The 23,477-nt window shown below is 40.9% G+C and overlaps 1 protein-coding gene and 2 long non-coding RNA genes across 3 annotated transcripts in view; 1 reads left to right on the top strand and 2 right to left on the bottom strand.

Moving 5' to 3' along the window:
• Positions 1-23,477, bottom strand: part of LOC309504114 (uncharacterized protein) — a 600,323-nt gene that overhangs the window by 2,108 nt on the left and 574,738 nt on the right. The window lies entirely within an intron of this gene.
• LOC309504177 lies at positions 1,332-6,358 on the bottom strand. Its single transcript, XR_014207979.1, has 2 exons — positions 5,509-6,358; positions 1,332-1,504 (listed from the first exon to the last, which is right to left on the bottom strand). It is a non-coding gene; the product is annotated as an uncharacterized lncRNA (long non-coding RNA).
• Positions 3,416-9,259, top strand: LOC309504217. The gene is made up of 2 exons (XR_014208027.1): positions 3,416-3,659; positions 8,505-9,259. It is a non-coding gene; the product is annotated as an uncharacterized lncRNA (long non-coding RNA).

Below are 23,477 nucleotides of genomic sequence, written 5' to 3'. Positions count from 1 at the left end.
TCGACATGAAATCAAAATTGACCCTATTTACTTTGTTAGCGCATATTACTAGTCTTGTGGTGAACAATTAATCCGTGCAAGTTAATACACAGAAAAAAATTGTTTGCCGTGGTAATCTTTAATCAAAGTCTGAAAAGTTACTTCCGGTCTGAAATGGCGTTCCTTCTCTGATGATGTAGGTTTGACGGCTTGGGTTAAAAAACGCTTAACCACTCCCCTCAAACCGTTAGTCTGCTATGAGTGAGAGATGGAGAGGAGGAGCGCTAGAGTAAAACCCTGCCCTCTGTTCAATATTCCCTTTCACTTGGAAATACGTCACAACACTGGAGAAAAGTCATTTGCAACTTCCGGTTCACGCGGACTTTAAAGGGTTTGTTCACCCAAAAATGTGGCGGAAGAGTGACCTCTGACCCGACGCGTGAGCAATGTGGGAGGAGCTTGATTTTGTTTTTGGAACCGCGAGACCGTCTACTCTAACCTAAGCTTACGTTACTCCTACATCATGTCGGGTCAGAGGTCACTCGTCATGCGTCGAGTCAGAGGTCACTCGTCATGCGTCATGCGTCGGGTCAGAGGTCACTCGTCATGCGTTGGGTCAGAGGTCACTCGTCATCTGTCGGGTCAGAGGTCACTCGTCGGGTCAGAGGTCACTCTTCTGCAGTAACTAGACTTGCATATGGCCATTACTGGAAGCCAGTGATTGTAGTTTATAAAGTTATAAATATGGATATTTTTCTTATAAAAACGCATGGCTTTGCTTCAGAAGGCCTTTATTAACCCCTGGAGCCGTATGGATCACTGTTATGATGGATGGAGGCACTTTTTTGGGTTTCAAAAACTCAGGTACCATTCACTCCCATTATAAAGCTTGGAAGAGCCATGATATTTTTTAATATAACTCTGATTGTGTTTGGCTGAAAAAAGAAAGTCATATACACATAGGATGGCTTGAGGTTGAACTATAAAACTATAATAAATCTAGAATTAAAACTAAAATAACACTGATTTGTAGATTACAGCAGAATGCCATACTTCCACACTACTCTCACTATTACTGGAGTATGTAGTGTGTTTACTGTGTGTTACAGGAATAAAAACCTTCACAGAGAATCGAGATCTTTGAGAACATGAGATTGTAATGAGTCTGATGAGAGAGTTACTGTACCTTCAATAATCACCTGAAGATCTGCTCTAAATATTTCTGAGCCTGGTAAATCAAAGACTTGTAATGTGTAAGTCCCTGAATCTGCTCTGATCACAGTGTTTATTATCAGAATCCCATTATTGACTGACACTTCATCATGTCTGTTATTAAAGAGATCACAATCAGCCTTTCTTATCCTGTCATTCTTTATTTTACAAACTGGATCCTCTGGTGTGTTGTAGTTTATCTTTTGTATCTTCAGGTCATTTATACTAGTGTCCACCATCATCAGACTGAGTTTGTCTCCGAGAGCAGCGTAACAGGGACCAGACTGACGAAAACTGCAGTTAAACTCCAGACCTGAAGAACAAAACACACACACACACACACACACACACACATACACACACACACACACACACACACACACACACACACACACACACACACACACACACACACACACACACACACACACACACACACATTATCATAAATTAAAATATTACACAAACATTCGTAGAATTTTATAGGATCCTTGAGATACATTTTTTATCAGTTTTCCATGAGGATTTAAGTGTGTATATTTTCTAAAAACTAATATTGTAACTTTGAGGAGTACACTAAGATACTGTAAGAACATTGGGCCTCATTCACCAATATCTTCCTAAGAATTTTCTTAACTTTGTACTTACAGTTTTTCTCGATTGCTTAAACACATTTCTTGAAACTATGCCTCGTATTCTCAAAACTGTAAACACAAATCCATAACGTCTCACCCAATTCCCCAAACATCCTATTTTCAGGTGAAGCTCTAGACTCAAAACCATTCACTCTTGCTGAAAAACCAAACTTCGCCCTCAGACACACACACAAGCCCTCAAAATCACACACACTACAACATAGTCTAAAGCCTGTTTTATGCTTCTGCGTCGAATCGACGGCGTACCCCCGCGGACCCCTCTGCGTCGACGCGAACCTCGACGCGACCCCTCCGCCGTAGCTTGACGTGCACCTCCAAAAAATTGTAACTACGCGTCGCGGTGACGCAGACCGCAGGGGCTGTGATTGGTCAGATTATACATCATTTCCGGAGTAAAATATATTAAAATAGAAAACAGTCATTTTAAATTGTCATAAAATATGTTTTGTTTTATTGTTTTTTATATACTAAACACAGCCTTGGTGAGCAGAAGAGACTTCTTTTAAAAACATTAAAAATCTTACCGATCTAAAACTTTTGACCGGTAGTGTATATGTATATATTTATATATATTCTTTTCTTTTTTTGTTGTTGCTAGAAATAAACTTCAATCAATCAAATCAATGTTTGTTTTGAAAAAAAGTTTGTTGTTTATTTACAATACAATGTTCACGGGTACATCATGGATATCAAGTAATTAACCAAGTCTGCCACGGGACACTACATTATCCTGCCATGGCACCGTGGTCGAACCCATTTTGTAGCCCAACCCGGTGATCTGTTGGTTTGCACCCAAAGATAAAATCTTTAAAGTCACTGCCAGTCTCTGAGCGAGGTCAATAGGCATACTGTGTGTAGTCTGATGCTGTATTAACGGCTTTAAACGATGAACAAGATCGTCAAATCGACCTTTCGACATCCGAAAATACTTAAAGTGCATTTCTTCGTCCAAGTCCCTCAGCGGTCGAACAACCGTAACAAATTCGCCAATCCTTCCCCTGTCTTCGTGCACTGGTCGTACAGACCACCTTCGCTGACGTCTTCTTTTTCTTCTACGATTAAACATTTGCAATAAAATCATTTGTTGTTCAACGTTGATTAGCTCCAGCTGCGACAACACTCTCTCTCTTTCGCTCGCCATTGTCGGAAATGAAAAAGCGGAACCGGCGCATGGAACCAAAACAAACTAGGAAAGAGATTCGCGAACCACACCACCCCCCTAGCGTTCTGGCGGTGAAATGCACCGCGATGCAACGCAACCCGACGCAGAACCATAAAACGGTCACGACGCCGTTGGAGTGACGGCGTAGCTACGCCGTGGAGTTGACGCAGAAGCATAATGAGGGCTTTACACACTGGTGCGATAAATTCAAAACAACATTTCCAAAACTGGTAAGTTATGTTGCTTGTGGTTCCCCCCCCTCACAAACCTTTTCACATGATGAACACAAAAGATACAACCCATGGATACATTTGCACATTTTTATTCATTCATGTACTACACAGTACAACACACACACAACAACAACAACAACAACAACAAAAAAAAAAATCCGTTTTACTTTTTTTTTTATTATTCTCTCCTCTAAATTTTTTTTTATATTTTCTTACAGTAAGATGTGTGTGACCATCATATGACAGTAAAAGAGCACACACAAACCTTATTCTTATATGGAATTGTATTGGAATGGTAAAGAGTGTTGGTCGTGACAGGAGGGCCTCCACTCAAGGAGACAATATGATGAACACGTCTAAGAATGTTCCACATATGGTTGAAATACCATCATTGGCCTAGAAAGATAACATTCTGGAGTCAAGACTATAAAGGAGAAAGGATGCTTCACTGTCACACTCTGTGTCACTCTGTGTGACTGTACGACTGCTGGCCTTTTCTTGCAAGAAAATAAACCTCATCAAAGACTATTGGAAATGTTTGTCTTTTATTCAGTGATAGAATTGTGTTTGCCACCACACCTCTCTGAAGACTCTCGAGGCGACGGTGAAGCGACTCAAATTTGGCCTTACTCGTAGCCCAGCCTCCCTCATAGTCATACCATTGATAAAGACATGGGCAACTAGAGTGGCTTGAATTTAATCTGAGACTGCTTGTCTTCTTGCCCTTCCTTCCTTCCTCCTCCTCCTCCTCCTCCTCCTCCTCCTCCCTCCTCAATCTCTTCCTTCATGTCTTTCTGGATCCATTGTTCCAAAACACAATAAACTGATTCGGGCCCTTTTATCTCTCTATTGAAGGATCTGGTTGATGTGTGTTCAATTTTGACTCTTAGTGTTTCCACCTGGGTAATTGTGTGCTAACTGAGCTGAAGCTGTGCTGACTTGAGTGAACAATATTGAATGCTAGTGCTTTATACATGACAACATGGTCTAGGCAATGAGAAATGAAGGGATTTGTGTGTAGAGTTTTGCAGTGACAGTTCAACAAATCTGACTCATGTGTCAAAACAGGAAATAGTGTTTATAGTTTAGTGAAATGGGTGTGCTTTCTGATAAATGGCATTATGGTTTTGAAATTTTAGTTCAAAAGCCTGGTTATAGTGTTTAAGCAATCGAGAAAAACTGTAATAAACTTCCTAAGAAAAGTCTACGTCGGATTCATGACATGTTCTTAAACAACAGAATTGTTCGCACTTGTGTTCTTAGGATTGATGAATCCCACGTCTTCGTAATTGAAAGCGCGTGCCAGTTGTTCCTAATTAGCATAAGAAAACTCCCGCAAATTCCCACATAAGGACATGACACTTCAGAGCCGTGTGCAAGAAAAGATGGAGAATGTCCAAAAGATGTTCAGTCACCAAACTAATATACATAATATTTGATTTAATCAGCTTAATTGCTGATGTAAATTGTAGTATTTTTTTTTCAACAAATTATCAGAAATACATTACAGTAAAATACTATCATTGTAAACGACTGTAGAATTAAATAAAATGCAGTAACCAATTATTTGGTTTTCATCACTCAAACGTGCGTAAGAGTGCTCTCGAGTGTGCGTAGACTTTGCTCTTAGCTAAGAACAAATCCAAGATAAGAAAACATTAGTGAATGTCAGAATCTTCATGCTTAAGTGGGGTTTAAGAACATTTCTTCATAAGTACGGTTGGTGAATGAGGCCCATTGGTGAAAGAGAGAATAACAGAGTAGAGAGAGAGAGAGAGAGAGAGAGAGAGAGAGAGAGAGAGAGAGAGAGAGAGAGAGAGAGAGAGAGAGAGAGAGAGAGAGAGAGAGCGAGAGCGAGAGGAAGGAAGCAGCAGAAAACTGAATGCATGTTTGATCTGTTTTAACTGAGAGCAACTTTGCACTAAAATGTCTTAAATATGTCAGTGCCATTGTTCTGGAGATGCACACCAGTTTTCGGATCTGTGGTGGATCTTTTTGGTGTGCATCTCCACATGGTGGTCACATCATCTGCAGTTTTTTTTTTCTAAGGCACGTTTATAAAAATAAAAGTTACTTAAATGCCCTATCTGAACTAAGGCCTAATCCTGGCTTAATCTAAGCCCTGTCTGTGAAACCAGGCTTTAAACACTTAAAACAGACTCAATTACTAGATCCTGCAGTTTATGGAAAAACTCTTAAAGTAATATTACAGTGTTTTCATGTCAGAGCTTCATCATCAGAGAGTTTGAGCTGAAAGTGGACTCACATGCAGCAGTTTTCAGCATCAGCATCAGTCCAAAGATGAGCATCATTTCTAGAGTCCAGAAGAGCCAGTAATCCAGCAGAAGAGAGAAGATGTTTCTTCAGTCACACGATCGCTAGAAGAGCCTCTGACACTCGTCTGTGCTCACCGTATATAAAGACTACTGCGCACTGTCTGAGAGAAAAGGAGAAGTACAAGCACAAGGAACAAAAACACATACATGTCTTTTCTGTCCTGCTGTGGGCTTTCTATGACTAATGCTTCTGCAATTTTACATTTTCATGTAGACATTCTGTATGTTAATTCATCACCCGTTTGTTGCTTTTATAACTTCAGGACTCAAAATGAGCATCACTGAGTATTGACCGCAAGTAAAATATCTTTGATGATGAGTAGATGAACAAACCGTCTAATAAAGAAAACATCTGTCACGATTTGCACGTCTTCTAACAACTGTTACCCACGTTTGAATCAACGTTCCCTGTTATTTTCACTAACAATTGAAAATGTATCATCAGAAGTTTGTCTAGGATATCTAAAGCATTTCACTCAATGGAGACAAAACTGAACAACTTTTACCCAAGTTTGAATCAACAATGGAAACTTGACCTTTTCACACATTCCCTTTTCACACATTCACGACTCAGGACAAGAGTACTTGAGAGCCCGGTGTGGAAGAAAGGTCCAGACAATAGAGCTTTCTAGGATGCAACGCTCCTCGTAGGGTGTGCCGTGACCAGCAGAGGCGAAGGCGTAACGTGCACCTCATACGCGGTAGAGATCGCCTCGACAATCCATTTGCTGATGGTCTGCTTTGACGCTTCTCTTGGGAGACCCAAAGCTCACTAACAGCTGGTCAGACTTCCTTTATGAGGAGGATCTATGCATAGAGGTGTAGTTCTGTCAGGACCACTATCGTCAAATACAATTGCTGGTTAGCATACAGTTTGGATTAGCGGTATGGTTCTGTTCTGGGCAAGAACTCCCTGCACATCCATGAGGCCTAGCATGGATAAGAGCAGGAGAGCAGCAATAACCCCTCTTAGGGTAACAGAACAGAACCAACATGAATGTATTGCAGATATCATTCATTCATTTTAATATACAACATAATTAGAGAATTTTATGGCTTGTTTCCACTGAGCGGTACCGTACGGTACGGTACAGTACGGTACGGTTCGGGTCGGTAAACCACGAATCGGCTAGCGTTTCCACTGCCAACAGTACCCTTACGTGATAGGCGTGGTGTAGCCTATGCCGGAAAGAAGCGATCGACGTCATTTTCGCGCGAAGAACAAAGCGACATAAACAACAATGGATGACATACAGCAGATCTTGTTCTTGTTTCTCATATTTGTCACAAGAAGCCAAGCGCCGACATTAGGCGTTTCTCAATAGCAAGTACGCAAAGTTCGGACTTGCCAAGTCCGACTCAGGAGAATGACTCATGAGGACGCGAGTAATTCTGGTAATTCTGCAAATGGAACAGCGCGTTCTTGAAAGCGTCACTCAGCTCGCTCTGCTACTCCAGTTATCTCTGTATGTACATTTTAGGCAACAATAAAACGAAATATGTTATAAAACACCACACTGCCTCTTTTCATTTTCACTTAAATAAATCTTAAACATTATAGCCACACAAATGTGGTTCAGGCAACGCATATTGATTATATTCACTGCATGTAACGTTAGCCTATTTATAACAAAACGAAATATAAAACACAACCCTGCCTCTATTCGTTTACATTTAAAAAATATTAAACTTATAAATATGGTTCAGGCAATATGTGCTCTGATCATCTTCACTGTGATAAAATTAAAGGTCCCATTGCATGAAAATTTCACTTTATGAGGTTTTTTAACCTTAATATGAGTTCCCCTAGCCTGCCTACGGTCCCCCAATGGCTAGACGTTTTGATGGGTGTAAACCAAGCCCTGGGTATTTTTGAGAAAATTAACGCTCAGATGGGCGAATCTAGAATCTTCCCTGTATGTCGTCATAAGGGGAAAGGTCACCTCCCCTTTCTCTTCTTTGCCCGCAAAGAGAATTTGGCCGCCCAGGAGAAAATGAGCTACGCGAGTGCGATATTGGTTTTTCCTCGAGAGACATCATGGCTTGCTAACGAGCGAAGCATGGCAGTTGCTCAGTGTTTGGATGTACAAAAGAACACAAAAGTATTTTTTTAGTTCCTTCATCCGAGCCTCTGAAGAACCAGTGGGTTATGTGAATTTCTGATGTGTAATTGTTCAAGTTCAGACAGACAGATAATCTTTCTCTGAAAGTCGTTCAATACTGTTTATGCATCAGTAAATCAAGCCAGTGACTAAGCCAAGCCACGTTGTTTCTCTTAGTAGGATAAAAATAATCGTACTTAAACTGTGATTAAAATATATACATATTTTTCATGTACATGCATACATCTCTGTTCGAAATCTGCAATTGCAGTTATTTGCGGAATTATCAACTTTACGTGGGTTGTACATCGGCATGAAACAGCACGGATGAATCCAATGTTTTGAGGAGAGTTTGCGGCTGTCAATCACCGCGCCGGTGTGAATACGGGCATTCAGAATCACAGATTATACTTTTCTGAAGTATGCCCAATATTAGAATTTTCAACGGAAAACGACGTCTGAACAAGTAACCAACATCCACTTTTGGTCTGATCAACTAAGTGGAAAAAAAGCATTGCAGTAAATGGCGCTGATTAAATCTAACGATCTCTTATCATATCCAACCCTGATCAAACACACCTGAGCAAGCTAATCAATGTCTTCAGGGTTACAAGAAACTCACAGCTAGGTGTGTTTGATCAGGGTTGGAGCTAAACTGTGCAGGACAGTGGCCCTCCAGGACCGACTTTGAGAAACCCTGGTGTAAATTAAGCGAACAAGTGCGCTACTGTTACATAACTGAACTATTGAAATGTTTTTTCTCTAGCCAATCCGAAGTCCGAAGTCTTTTGGGTTTTACAACTGGTGAACCTCCAGTTGTCAAGTCAAGTCAAGGTCAAGTCAAGTCAAGTTTATTTGTATAGCGGTTTTCACAATACAGATTGTATCAAAGCAGCTTCACAGTATTAAATTAAAATAATACAACAAAGTTTGTTTCAAGAGGAATTTATTGATTGATAAAATTAAATTAAATATCCCCAAAATATCCCCAATTGAGCAAGCCAAAGGCAACAGTGGCAAGGAACCGAAAAACTCCATCAAGTGACCTAATGGTGTCCTAAAACTCCATCAGGTGACCTAATGGAGAAAAAAACCTTGGGAGAACCCAGGCTCAGTCGGGGGCCAGTTCTCCTCTGGCATTTATGAGCTAGAGGCCGGATTGTAGTTTGAACTGTGGGATTATATGAATGCCTGGCCGAAGAGATGCGACTTTAATCTAGTTGTCACTGGTGATTGTCGTTTGAAACATTCTAGATCCGCCATAAGTTTAAATGATTTCAAGTGCTGTGAGAAAAGGCTATAAATCTACACCTCGAACATCCTCACACGCAATATAGCCTACTATCCGGGACTCCTTCTTTATGTGTACAGATGTGACGTAATGACGCAAAGACATGCTCGAATTTCCCGCGGAAATCCACCATTACCACTGGAATTCAAATCATTATTAAAAGCTAACCAATTTGAATCGAGCTAAGGCAAGCAGATAGTTTTGAACACTGGCTGGTTATGTTTTTTTTTATTTATTATTATTTTGGATAATTTTTAACACAAAAAAGTTACGGACTGCAGCTTTAAATATCTTAAGTATACACAGTTATGAAACTTCACTTAGCCCTCAGCCAAAACGATTGGCCAGGGAACAAATTATAGATTCACGAGACCAAAGATCGCCCGTTAGGTCTACATATATATCATATATCTCATGTTTAACCACTTCAGAGACGTCAGAGTCAGCGGCAAACGTCAAAAGGACTAGCCGAGGAAAGGCTGTTCCAGGCGGGGTACATGAGTGCCGAGCGCCCGGTGATCGCCTGGATCTCACAACCTGGATCAAATCTTTCATAAATCTGCTGCAGCACCCCCTGTTTTCACAGAATTGTAAATGCAACGCATATGTTTGTTCATTAAAATGTATTAATTTGTAGCATTTAGTCATTTATTTGTAATAAACACTTTAAGTGGGCTATTTAATTTTTTTTATTTATATGTTAAATTATCTTTTTAAAACATAAGCGCAGAGTGTTACGTAATATTGTGTGTGTGTGTGTGTGTGTGTGTGTGTGTGTGTGTGTGTGTGTGTCGAAAGAATTTGTCCGCAGCTGCTCAAAAAAAAAAAAAAAAAACCCGTCAAAAACCCCACTGTCAGTGTTTTGTAAGGAACAGGCAAATGTGTCAAATATAGCAGGAGACATTTTAATTGTTTACTAATAAAACAGTTATTTTGTATGTCATTGTCGGCTAGACAGATGAAGTTGACGACTCGCGATCTTCGCAGCGCCAGAGAGAAATGCACATTTCATACGAATTACATAAGCAGCGCAGTCTGTTTTCTTTCGTTTTGAATTGTTCTGCTTAAAAGTAGACATTTCAAGCTATCTGTCTCAGGTCTGTGAGGCAATAGTCTACGGCCCACGGTGAGTTTCGGTTCATTTATGAGACGAGCTCCAGGTTCGCCAGCGCCTCCGTGTCCTGATTATCTATTTTCTAATAGCTTATATATTCTTCTTATTTATTGAATCCAGACAATTGGTTGATGAAACATCGATTAAAATTAAGATACAATTAATACAAAACGAAATTAAATTTAAAGACAGGCTTTGTGCTTTCAGTTTGAGGTCTCTGTGAAAGTTTTAAAACATTCTTTGGTAACGCTTTAGATTACAGCCCGGAAAGTACTACGTAATTAAATTGAAAGTACAGTGTAACTTTCGGTAATTACAGTGTACCTATAAAGTACTTACGTGTAAGTATAGGGGAACAATACGTAAAGTCTTGGGAATAAAGGTGTAACAACCAGGAAAATACTGCGTAATTAAAACGAAATTACAGTGTAACTTTTGGTAATTACAGTGTACCTATAAAGTACATAAGTGTAAGTATAGGGGAATAATATGTAAAGTTTTGGGAATAAAGGGGTAACAACCAGGAAAATAACAAATTATTTAGGCAAATTATTTAGACTGTAAGTATTCCATGTAGTTACAGGGTAAGTATGACATTGCGGGCTGTAAATTAAAGTGGTGCTTCTTACCCTCTTGTTTCATGTAGTTACAGGGTAAGTATGACATTGCGGGCTGTAAATTAAAGTGGTGCTTCTTACCCTCTTGTTTCATGTAGTTACAGGGTAAGTACAATAAAAACACATGTAGGCCTACACACACAATCTGACATCACTTGGAAAACCTTTATTTGAAAAACAACTTATTTCAAAACAGATTTACAACATATTACACTTCTTATTCTTTTTTTTTTTTTTTTTAATCAACTTTTCATTTCAAATTCTAAAGTCCTGATAGAAAGTAGCATGTTTTGTCCTGTTTTGTTTCTCTTGCATGGCTTCCTCCTCCTCTTGGTCCTCCTCTTCTTTTTCTATCGTTCCACTGATTTGCCTAATCATAAGGAGTATTTTTCTATTCTGTATTATGTATTCAAAGAAAATACAGTACAACCAGAAATGTTCTCATAATTTACTCATCTTTTCGCTACCGACCAACTGTCACCAGCGAGTGCATGAGAGTCGGCTTGAATGGCTTCGCGTTTGCTGAAGCTTTAAGCGTCCAATGCATCCTCGCGGGAGTTTGATGTGAAACTCGCGCGAAAACTGGTGTCTCTGTTCTTCTGCATGGTTTGTTTTTCATTAGTATTATCTGTTATTGTTTGTATTTTGTTGTGAGCAATAATAAAAACATTAAAAAAAAAAATAATTCGACATTCGGTTTTTCGGTTTTTCGGTGCGCTTACGTCAAGCTTTAAATTTTCAAGCGTAAACTTACTCAACCCTCTCAAGAACGCGCAGGTGACAGTTGGTCGGAAGCGATAGTCCACAGTTTAAATTTTTTTAAATATTTGGTATTTTTCTTAAAAACGTTTATCGTTTCACTTCAGAAGACATTGATTCATCCATTGGGGTCGTATGGATTACTGTAGTTATTGTTGTATGTGCTGTTGTCAACTTTTAGGAACACATGAGCTTGCATTATATGCATTTACAGAGATTATTTATTTTTCTAAAAACTTTTGTTTGTGTTAATCTGAAGAAGGAAATTTGTATACATCTCAGATGACATCAGGGTAAAAGATGAGTAAATGGTGAGGACATTTCTGTAGCCTACTGTAGGCTATTTTCTTTTAACACATAATACAGAATAGCAAGAGACATGTCATGGGATTCCTTCTTAAGATTCATCAGTGGAAAGAAAGAAAAAGAAGAGGAACAAGAGGAGGAGGAAACCAAGCAAGCGAAAGTGCTGTAAATCCGTTTTTAAATAAGTTATTTTTTTTAAAATAAAGTTTTCCGAGTGATATCAGATTGTGTGTGTGTACATGTGTTTTTATTGTACTTACCCTGTAACTACATGAAACAAGAGGGTAAGAAACACCACTTTAATTTACAGCCCGCAATGTCATACTTACCCTGTAACTACATGGAATACTTACAGTCTAAATAATTTGCCTAAATAATTTGTTATTTTCCTGGTTGTTACCCCTTTATTCCCAAAACTTTACATATTATTCCCCTATACTTACACGTTCGTACTTTATAGGTACACTGTAATTACCGAAAGTTACACTGTAATTTCGTTTTAATGACGCAGTATTTTCCTGGTTGTTACACCTTTATTCCCAAGACTTTACGTATTGTTCCCCTATATACTTACACGTAAGTACTTTATAGGTACACTGTAATTACCGAACGTTACACTGTACTTTCATTTTAATTACGCAGTACTTTCCGGGCTGTAATCTAAAGCGTTACCCAGGAATCTAATCGATACAGTACGCAGTACATCGCCTGAAACAACGATCATTGTGTCAGGACCGCTTCCCACGTACCGACTAGGGCATGAAAAGTTCAGCAGATTATTTGCGCTAAATGAATGGTTAATGTCATGGTGCAATGAGCAGAAACTGCTCTTTGTAAATAATTGGAATCTGTTTTGGGAGCGTCCTAGGCTTTTCCGTGCTGATGGCTTACACCCAAGCAGATTCGGAGCGGATCTTCTGTCAGATAACATCTCCAAAATGTTAAATACCCTTTGACTAGTAACCAAAAGTCCAAATCATAGTCTCTGCTGCACCAATTTAACTGATATAAATACTAGTGTAGAACATTGCATAGAAACGGTGTCTATTCCTCGTTTAGTGAGATCAAATAATAAATCTAATGCAGGATCTAGGAAAAATCTAATTGTTATTAAAACAGAAAATGTTGCTATTAGTAAACAAAAACTATTTCTAAAGCTAGGTCTTCTAAACATTAGATCACTCACACCTAAGGCAGTTATTGTAAATGAAATAGTCACAGATAATAGCTTCGATGTACTTTGCCTTACTGAAACCTGGCTTAAACCAAATGATTATTTCGGTATTAATGAGTCTACTCCTCCTGGATACTGTTATAAGCATGAGCCCCGTCTGATTGGTCGTGGCGGAGGTGTTGCAACCATTTATAAAGATATTCTAAATGTTACCCAGAAAACGGGTTATAAGTTTATTTCATTTGAAGTACTTGTACTAAATGTTACGCTCTTAGATGTTAGAAAAACATCCCTATTATCTCTAGCCTTGGCTACCGTATATAGACCGCCAGGGCCTTACGCTGATTTCCTAAAAGAGTTTGCAGATTTTCTCTCAGACCTATTAGTCAATGTCGATAAAGCACTAATTGTTGGAGATTTTAACATACACGTAGATAATCCAAATGATGCGTTAGGAGCTGCGTTTACAGATTTATTAAATTCATTTGGGGTCAAGCAAAACGTCACCGGACCAACACATCGTCTTAATCATACACTCGATTTAATTATATCACATGGAACCGATCCAACCGATATAGATATCATTCCACAAAGTGATGAAGTCACTGATCACTACATGGTAACTTGCATATTACGTACTGCTGTAATATGTCATGCGGCGTCGCGTTATCAACCAGGCAGAACAATCCTCCCATCCACCATAGATAATTTCTCAAATTGCTTATCTAATCTGTCTCAGCTGCTGCCTGAACCCAAACAAACAGATGAACTAGAAGAACTAACTAGCACTATGAGCACCATTCTCTCTGGAACAATGGATGTGGTTGCACCTATTAAATTAAAAAAGGTCAGAGAGAAAAATAAAGCACCATGGTATAACAATACTACGCATGTTTTAAAGAGAGAAACGCGTATTTTAGAGCGTAAATGGAAACAAACTAATTTAGAGGTCTTTAGAATCGCGTGGAAAGACAGTATGTCACGTTATAAAAAGGCCCTAAAAGCGGCCAGGGCTGAGCACCTCCGCAAACTAATAGAAAACAACCAAAACAATCCAAGGTTTTTATTTAACACCGTGGCTAGACTAACAAATAAACAGACGTCACCCGAACAAAATATCCCGTTACAGTTCAGTAGTAATGATTTCATGAACTTCTTCACTGAGAAAATAGAAAGCATCAGAACCACAATTGTAAACGTTCAATCTTCAATCGCGCCTTATAATTCAGCTTCAATTATCACCCCGAAAGAACAATTACAGTGCTTTACAACTATAGAACAAAAAGAGTTAAATAAACTTATCACTTCATCTAAAACAACAACATGTTTATTAGATCCTATACCAACTAAACTACTGAAAGAAGTGTTACCTGTAGTGGAAGATCCTCTCCTCAATATTATTAACTCGTCTTTATCTTTAGGTCATGTTCCAAGAACATTTAAACTGGCAGTTATAAAACCTCTCATTAAGAAACCACAATTAGATCATAATAATCTAGCAAATTATAGACCCATTTCAAATCTTCCATTTATGTCTAAAATATTAGAAAAAGTGGTGTCCGCTCAACTGGGCTCTTTCTTGCAACAAAATGAGATCTATGAAAAGTTTCAGTCTGGATTCAGACCGCATCATAGCACTGAAACTGCGCTCGTTAAAATCACAAATGATTTACTTTTAGCTTCTGACCAAGGCTGTATCTCAATACTAGTTTTACTTGATCTTAGTGCTGCGTTCGATACTATAGATCATACATTACTCTTAGATCGACTACAAAATTATACTGGTGTTCAAGGACAAGCACTAAGCTGGTTCAAATCATACCTATCTGACCGCTACCATTTTGTCTATTTAAATGGAGAAAAATCGATCATAACTCCAGTAAACTATGGAGTGCCGCAGGGATCTGTATTAGGCCCTCTGTTATTTTCAATATATATGATGCCACTTGGAAATATTATAAGGAAACATGGAATTAGTTTCCATTGTTATGCTGATGACACTCAAATATATATTTCATCAAGGCCGGATGAAAACGCAAAATTTTCCAAATTGACAGAGTGTGTTAAAGATATAAAAGATTGGATGACCCGTAATTTTCTTTTATTAAATCCAGACAAGACAGAGGTAATACTTATCGGTTCAAAAAACCGCCCACAAAACCTCGCACAATACAACTTTAACATCATAGGATGTCCTGTTACTTTATCCTCTACAGTAAAAGACCTGGGTGTCATACTCGATTGCAACCTGTCTTTTGAAAATCATATTTCATATGTTACAAAAACAGCATTTTTCCACCTTAGAAACATTGCTAAGCTACGTAATATGCTATCAGTTTCTGATGCAGAAAAGTTAGTTCATGCATTCATGACCTCGAGACTGGATTACTGTAATGCTTTACTAGCTGGTTGTCCTGCATCCTCAATAAACAAGCTACAGTTAGTCCAAAATGCCGCCGCTAGAGTTCTTACTAGATCAAGAAAATATGATCATATAACACAGATTTTATCATCACTGCATTGGTTACCTATAAAGTTCCGTATTAATTACAAGGTATTGCTACTGACCTATAAAGCCCTAAACGGCTTAGCTCCAGTCTATTTAACGGATCTTTTATCACCCTATAATCCATCGCGCTCTTTAAGATCACTAAATTCAAGGCTTTTGGTCATACCTAGGATATCCAGAACCACCAAAGGAGGGAGAGCATTCTCACATTTGGCTCCAAAACTCTGGAATAGTCTTCCTGATACTGTTCGTTGCTCAGACTCGCTCTCCCAGTTTAAAACTAGATTAAAGTCGCATCTCTTCAGCCAGGCATTCATATAATCCTACAGTTCAAACTACAATCCGGCCTCTAGCTCATAAATGCCAGAGGAGAACTGGCCCCCGACTGAGCCTGGGTTCTCCCAAGGTTTTTTTTTTTCTCCATTAGGTCACCTGATGGAGTTTTAGGACACCATTAAGTCACTTGATGAAGTTTTTCGGTTCCTTGCCACTGTTGCCTTTGGCTTGCTCAGTTGGGGATATTTTGGGGATATTTAATTTAATTTTATCAATCAATAAATTCCTCTTGAAACAAACTTTGTTGTATTATTTTAATTTAATACTGTGAAGCTGCTTTGATACAATCTGTATTGTGAAAAGCGCTATACAAATAAACTTGACTTGACTTGACAATAAATCCTGCCTTGGAGAAAATGCGTTCAGAAGGCGTGGATGTTGCAGGGATGCAGTCGCTTTGCAACTCGGGCCAGGCTCGGGTATCTGTCTTGTTTTTTTTTCCACCACCCCAATGGTCCGGAGTCGATTTTGGTTCTGTCCTGAAGATAGGTTTTCATTTCTTCTGTCACTGTGCTTCTCCCACCTGATTCTCTAGAAACCTCGTCGTCCTCATCTTCGCACAACAGCATAGCAATCTCCTTCTCTTTGTCGTTTTTCTGCTTTTTTGACACGTTGCTCCTCCTCACTTCCAGGTTCACCTGTGCCTGTGACTGCGCTGAGTGCACTCAGTCGTTCTGCCAGCTGTGCAACTACTGTATAGGCCTCGTCTCGTTTGGCATCATCCAGAAAAGACAGCTGCTTAAAACGAGGGTCTACTACTGCAGCTGTAATGTATACAGTTAGTCATCATCATTCGGTTTTTAAACTCCCACCTACTGTCAATTTCTTCGACCAGCTTGCTTTTCATTTTTTTGGTAATGGGGCTGTCATCATCCGCGATGGCCAGGTGACGTTTCTTCAAGTTTGCCAGCATGGGTACTGTTGCAGACAGGGACGCGTTGTCCTCTTCAGACAGCAGCTCGGTCAGGGTTGTCATCGGTTTCAGCACATTTTTAATGTCCTCTACCGCATTCCAGTGTGCTGTGGTAAGGTCCAGTGTACTGCTGTCGCTCTTCTTCGTAAAGTTTGGGTCAGACAGCACTGCGGAAATGGGCCAGCGTTGCTCCAGCAGTCGCTCCAACATCGAAAATGTTGAGTTCCAACGTGTAGACACATCCTGAATTAGTTCATGCTGAGGGACGTTTTGCTGCTCCTGCTTTTGTTTTAGCCCAGTTTTTGCTTTGTGCCCCTTTTTGAAATGTCCCACCAGATGACGTGATGCAGCCACGGCACGACAAATTGGATCTTGTTTGAGTGCAGCGTTAATACAGAGCTGCAAAGTGTGCCTGGCGCACCTGACGCCCTGCATCTCTGGCCATTTATGTGATTCCTTTAGTGTTTCCACACAGAGTGCCATATTAGCCGCGTTGTCACATACAACAGAAATTCTCTTTGCTTCTTGAATTCCAAAGGTATCAGCAACTTCAGATAGTCACGCAGCAATGTTTATTCCTGTGTGCGCCTCTTCTATTTGTTTTGTCTCAAGCACAAGACTCTGTGCTTTCCAATCTCCATCAAGGAAATGGGCAGTCACTGTCATATAGGACTCCATTCTAAGAGATGTCCACATATCTGTGGTCAAGCTCAGTGCCTCGCTGTGTTGTATTAACTTGGAAACTTTCTCTTTGAGTCCCTCATATTTTGCGGTTAGTGCATGTGTAACTGGTCTTTATTGTCCCTCTGCGTTGTGTTGTGTTGTTAATAAAACTCGTGCTTCAATAATCAGGTCCAATCAATTTTATTCTCCTGAAAAACATTGTGTAACCAGGGTGAGTGAGTCAAAATAATTCAGCCTGCGTCACACCACTCTGGCGCGCTGGCTTTACACATGTGAACTGGTCTGGTACGACACAGTTTAACAAATTCACAAAATAAACCATGTTTCAAATGAATTCATTCTCTCATATAAAAAATATAACAATTTACCTGAAAAACATTGTGTAACCAGGGTGAGTGAGTCAAAATAATTCAGCCTGCGTCACACCACTCTGGCGCTATAATAAGACACATTTTTCACTCTTCACTAATATATAACACTTTTCTTGGTCTCAAAATAAGTAGGCTATTGCTCATGATATATCACACATATAATTGACAGATCATTTACAGACAGAATTCAGAGCTCTCAATCACACGACTTACCGCTGGCTTTACACATGTGAACTGGTAGTTACGACACAGGACGCACGCAGCAAAGAGAACCAGCCAGCCAATAGGAAACCATGTCACTCATATATTCTATCCAATCATCCCCAAGTGTGATAATTTAACAGAACATTACCCGCAAGTGGAGACACACACACATTTATATACAACTCCGTTACATTCTCCCCTTCTGAACTCCACTTGCAAATAAACAAAAATAAAGTATCATGGCATAATACATCACCCACGACTAATCAGGTAACACTCAGGTACAAAGAACATCAGTAATCATAACAGATCTGTATATATTTATACACTTGTAAAATAAAAATAAAAAACATGGAATGCAATGCAAATACATCTCGCAGAAAAAAATTTTTGATGAGTATTCCAGTTCATAGACTATTCTTACGAAGAATTAGAGGAAGGAAAGGTTAGCTACGCCCCTCCAAACTCATAGGTCAACATGCCTGTTACATGTTTAGTACACTCACTCAACATATATGCATTCCTTTCAATGACATCTCGGTATACCGACTAAATATAGTCGCGACACAAAAGAAAAAGAAACCAAACAGAAGAAAATAGATTAGATCCACATAGGCGCATTAACCTGGTTATCTATTCTTTGTACTTGCATTGTTTCAATAAGCCTTACAACTGGTCTGATAAACCTTCCCGCTCTTGATCTGACTGAAGTCATCAACCCTCCAACATCATTTTGGTTAACTGATTGAACTGTTACCACAGTAGCTACATCACTTTGACAGTCAACGTCTGAAGACAGCTGGTCCAATGCAGTCAAATTTGAATTAATGTCCAGATCAATTTCATCATCAGCTGAATGTGGAAGTATAACAGAGTCCTCTAACCCACCCAATACCACTGAGTCACTGGAACCATCATGACTTCCAATCCTTTCTTGTCTACCAACCTCTTCTTCCAACATTTCTGGCCCCTTTTCAGAACCACTTGAACTGTCAAGCTCTGAAACCCATACAACAGTTCTCTCACCAGCTGCAGGCTGAGGCAAGTGATCTAGAGTCTGGGTTTCTTCACTCCCAACACACCCTTCCACACTCAAAGGTCCTTCTGGAACCTCATCGGGAAGAGGCAGAAAATTAACAGGCATTATCAAGTTGCGGTGAACAATCTTCACTTGGCCTGTGGAAGAATTCTCAATTTTTAAAGTATTGGTTTCAGCATTCTTGTCAACTACAATGTATAGACTGCTCTCCCAGCGGTCGGACAATTTTCGTTTCCCACGCTCTCCCTTGTTCGCCAACAGGACCCTATCCCCGACATCTACAGGAGCACCCTTAACCTTTCTGTTATACAGAGCAGCATGTCGTTTCAGCTGTTTTCCTGCAGTCATTCCCGCAATTGTCACCGCTTGTTTGAGGTCTTTTAACAAATCCCTAACGTACTCATCATAGTCAACTATGTCATTGTCACGCAAAACTGACCCAAAAACCACATCAACAGGTAGTCTTGGAGTCCTGCCAAACATCAGTTGAAAAGGCGCATATCCAGTCGTTTCATGAATTGTACAATTGTACGCAAATGTCAGTGACTTCAACTTTCTAGGCCACCTTTGCTTCGCTGTAGGGGGGAGAGCTCGAATCATGTTACCGAGAGTCCTATTAAATCTTTCTACCCCTCCATTGCCCATTGGGTGATATGGGGTGGTGTGTGACTTTTCCACACCTGCAACAGACAACAGCTCAGAAATTAAAGCGCTTTCAAAATTTGCTCCTTGATCAGAGTGAATTCGTTTGGGGAAACCATATATACAAAAAAATTTGTCCCATAACTGTTTGGCAACAGCTTTGGCTGACTGATTTGGGCAGTGAAAAGCATGTGCCAACTTCGTAAAATGATCAGTGACAACAAGAACATCTACTGACTTATTCCTACTGTCCTCAGCTGACCAAAAATCAACACACACAAGCTCCAAGGGATCAGATGTGACAATGTTTTCAAGGGGAGCTCTAGCCTCTGGCTCAGGGGACTTACCAAAGACGCATCTCTTACAGCATTTAACATAATCTCTCACACTCTGCTCAAGTTTATGCCAAAAAAATCTTTGTCTCACTAGATACAATGTCCTTTGTTGGCCCTGATGACCAGCATCATCATGAACCCCCCTCAAAACTGTCCCCACCAACAGTTTCGGAACGACATACTGGAAAGTCTTTTTCTTTGACACTACATCCCTTGAAACTCTGTAAAGAATCCCTGCTCTCATCTCAAACTTACTCCAGGATCTAAGCAGCCTCACCACTTCCACTAGCTCCCGTTTACACTCACGATTAGACGGTTTCTTACCCCTCTCAACATAGAAAATCACTCTAGCCAATATGTTGTCAGTCTGCTGCTTCTCAGCCAACTCTTCGTAAGACAGGCCCTTCAGTTTTGGTTGATCTGTGGGAACAACATGATGAATCAACTGTGGTAACAAAAGGTCACAATGTGGTGTAACCAAATGAGACCTCTTTGCCTCCATGACCGCAGACACTTCCATTGCGGACCAAGAACTAGATGACCCATTTACAGCTGTTTGAGAATTAACTGCCAACATGCCATGACTTGGCTCAATGCCAGACTCCGTGCCAGGTTCAAATTTAACAGAACATCACCCGCAAGTGGAGACACACACACATTTATATACAACTCCGTTACATTTGCATGATTGTGTGGCGTGTTGGCAGTGTATATCCAGGTTCCAAAACTTTTAACAGGTTCTTAAAACCTTGGCCCTCCACAACAGCAATGGGCCTCATATCCTGAGCAATAAAGTTAACAATTCCTTCCGTGATTTTATTTTCCGTTTGGATGATAAAGGAGGCTTAAAATCCAGCGTGGTCTGGGTGTGGGTGGGGGATGCTACCGTCATTGCGGATGGGTGCGCCTGCAGTTATAAAACGATTATTACACAAAAAAATTGAAATATGCCAATTCTGATATTTTCATATAGCCTACTCAAAACAGACAGGGCAACCTAACGCAGACAAGTTAGCTTACCGCTTTTAGATGATACGACATGTTTGTCGTCGAGCTGTGGAAGGCAAACTATTTCTTGCAAACTTTGCATTCTACCTTTTTCCCGTCAATTTTGACAAAATGCTTGCCACACTGTCGACATGTTGGACGAGGACTGACTAATATAATACAATAAATAATATTCCGCATATAGCATATCTACCTCTCTTCTTCAGTGGGTTGGGCTAATCCAAAAAAAGTTGAAACAGGGGTACTCTGAAAACACCCCCATTAGCAATTAGTGCTTTCCACCTGATGAAATGAGCGCGGCAAAACTGATGAAATGAGCGCTGCAAAACTGATGAAATGAACGCGACAAAAAATTGACCAATCAGAATTTTGGTCGAACCAGAACGTATCGACCAATTAATCGACTAATCGACTAGGACAGTACAGCCCTACTGAACACCACAATAAGGAACACAACCTTGTTTTTCACAATGTAAATTCAAACATAAAAATGGCTGAAGACAACTATAGCAGAAATAAATCACAACCACAATTATGTAAATTTGACATTAGCCAAGGAACTCCAGCACTGAAGCCAGTTAACTCGGTCCGAGCCACGCTCTCTACACCAAGTGCCATAAATGTTCCACTTCAGGCCTTACAGTTTCCTGGTGGACGGAGCTCTAGAGCTGAGTATAGTTTCGACAACTCCTTCTGACAGGCCAGCCTCTCGGTACTGTGGGGGTCACAGTCCAGACACACAGCTTCCACTGGGCGAGGGTGGAATATTGCGCCCTCTGCCTGCGTCAACAGGTCCCTCCTGATGGGAATCTCCCATGGGGGGCCTGCCAGGAGTGATATCATGTCCGAGAACCATACTCGGGCCAGCCAGAACGGTGCTACTAACAGTAGACTGACCCCATCGCGACGGACGCTCTCCAGAACTCCCGGGAGCAGAGCGATCGGGGTAAATGCATACAGACGCAGCCTCTGCCACGTCTGTACCATGGCATCCAACCCCAGCGCGGCTGGATGTGTGAGGGAGAACCACAGTGGACAGTGTGTCGTCTCTCAGATCCACTTCCACTGGGCCAAACCTCTCGCATATCAACTCCACCACATCGGGGTGAAGTCTCCATTCCCCAGGCCTCAGCCCCTGCTCCTCGATTCTGGTCCTCTGGGACATACATTGCTCTGAGAGACAACAGTTTCCCTTGGGACCACAGGAGGATCTGATGCGCCAGTCTGGATAGAGGGCGCGATCTCAGACCCCCCCTGGTGGTTTAAATAGGACACCATTGACGTATTGTCTGTCCTCACAATAATGTGGTGACCTTTGAGGTCTGGGAGGAAACTCCTCAGAACCCGGAAGACCGCCTACATCGCTAGGCAGTTTATGAGCCAGGAAGAATTCTGGTCCTGCCACAGACCTCTTGTAAAGCGGCCGTCCATGACCGCGCCCCAGCCCGTGATGGATGCGTCTGTCGAAACGGCTTTCCGGCGACATGACGCTCCCAACACAGGCCCTTGGGACAGAAACCAAGGTTTCTTCCACATTGATTGGGAATCAAAGGCATCTGCGTGTAACCCTTATCATGTGGAACGGATTTCCCCTCAGTGGCTCTCATGTGCAGCAGGCCAAAAGGTATCACGTTGGACGCAGCTGCCATGAGCCCCAACAGTATCTGAAACTGTTTTACAGTGATGGCGCAGCCTAGCTTTATCCTGGTCACAATGGCCAGGATAGACTCGAGGCGTGCAGGAGACATTCGTGCCTGCACCGTGGTCGAGTCCCACACCACCCCCAGGAACGTAGTCCTCTGTGCGGGCGTCAACACGCTCTTTTACGAGTCTCAACCCCAAAATCTGAATATGGCCAAGGACGTCATCTCGATGCCGTACTGCCAGATCTCGAGACTGGGCCAAAACGAGCCAGTCGTCGATGTAATTTAGTACACGGATGCCCTGGAGCCTCAGCGTGGCCAGGGCTGCATCCATGCACTTGGTGAGTGTGCGAGGGGAGAGTGCTAGGCCAAATGGGAGAACCAGACATTGGTACGTTTCGCTCCCGAAAGCGAACCTCAGGAACTTCCTGTGGAATGGAAGGATGGAGACGTGGAAGTATGCATCCTTTAGATCTATCATGACAAACCAGTCCTCGGACCTGATTTGGCTCACTAAAATAGGAATGGTGAGCATCTTGAACCTGAACCTCCTCAGAGACCAATTCAGATGTCTTAGATCTAAAATTGGACGCAACCCTCCATCCTTCTTTGGAACTATGAAGCACCGGCTGTAGAACCCGGACTCTCTGTCTGGTGGAGGAACATACTCGATGGCCTCCTTTGCCAGCAGCAAGTGAACTACCTGTTCTAACACTCGACCCTGCTCTGGGTCCACTGCAGTGCAGATCACGCCGTTGAACTTCGGTAGGCGAACCTGGAACTGTAGCCTGGATGTGATGGGAGTGAAGTATTATAATGGTTATTGAGATGAATGCATTTTTGATATACATT

Source organism: Leuciscus leuciscus (assembly GCF_965113295.1).
Source record: "Leuciscus leuciscus genome assembly, chromosome: 8".
NCBI classification, from domain to species: domain Eukaryota; kingdom Metazoa; phylum Chordata; class Actinopteri; order Cypriniformes; family Leuciscidae; genus Leuciscus; species Leuciscus leuciscus.
The sequence above is the reverse complement of the archived record's forward strand: the minus strand, read 5'-3'. Positions and strand labels throughout refer to the sequence as shown.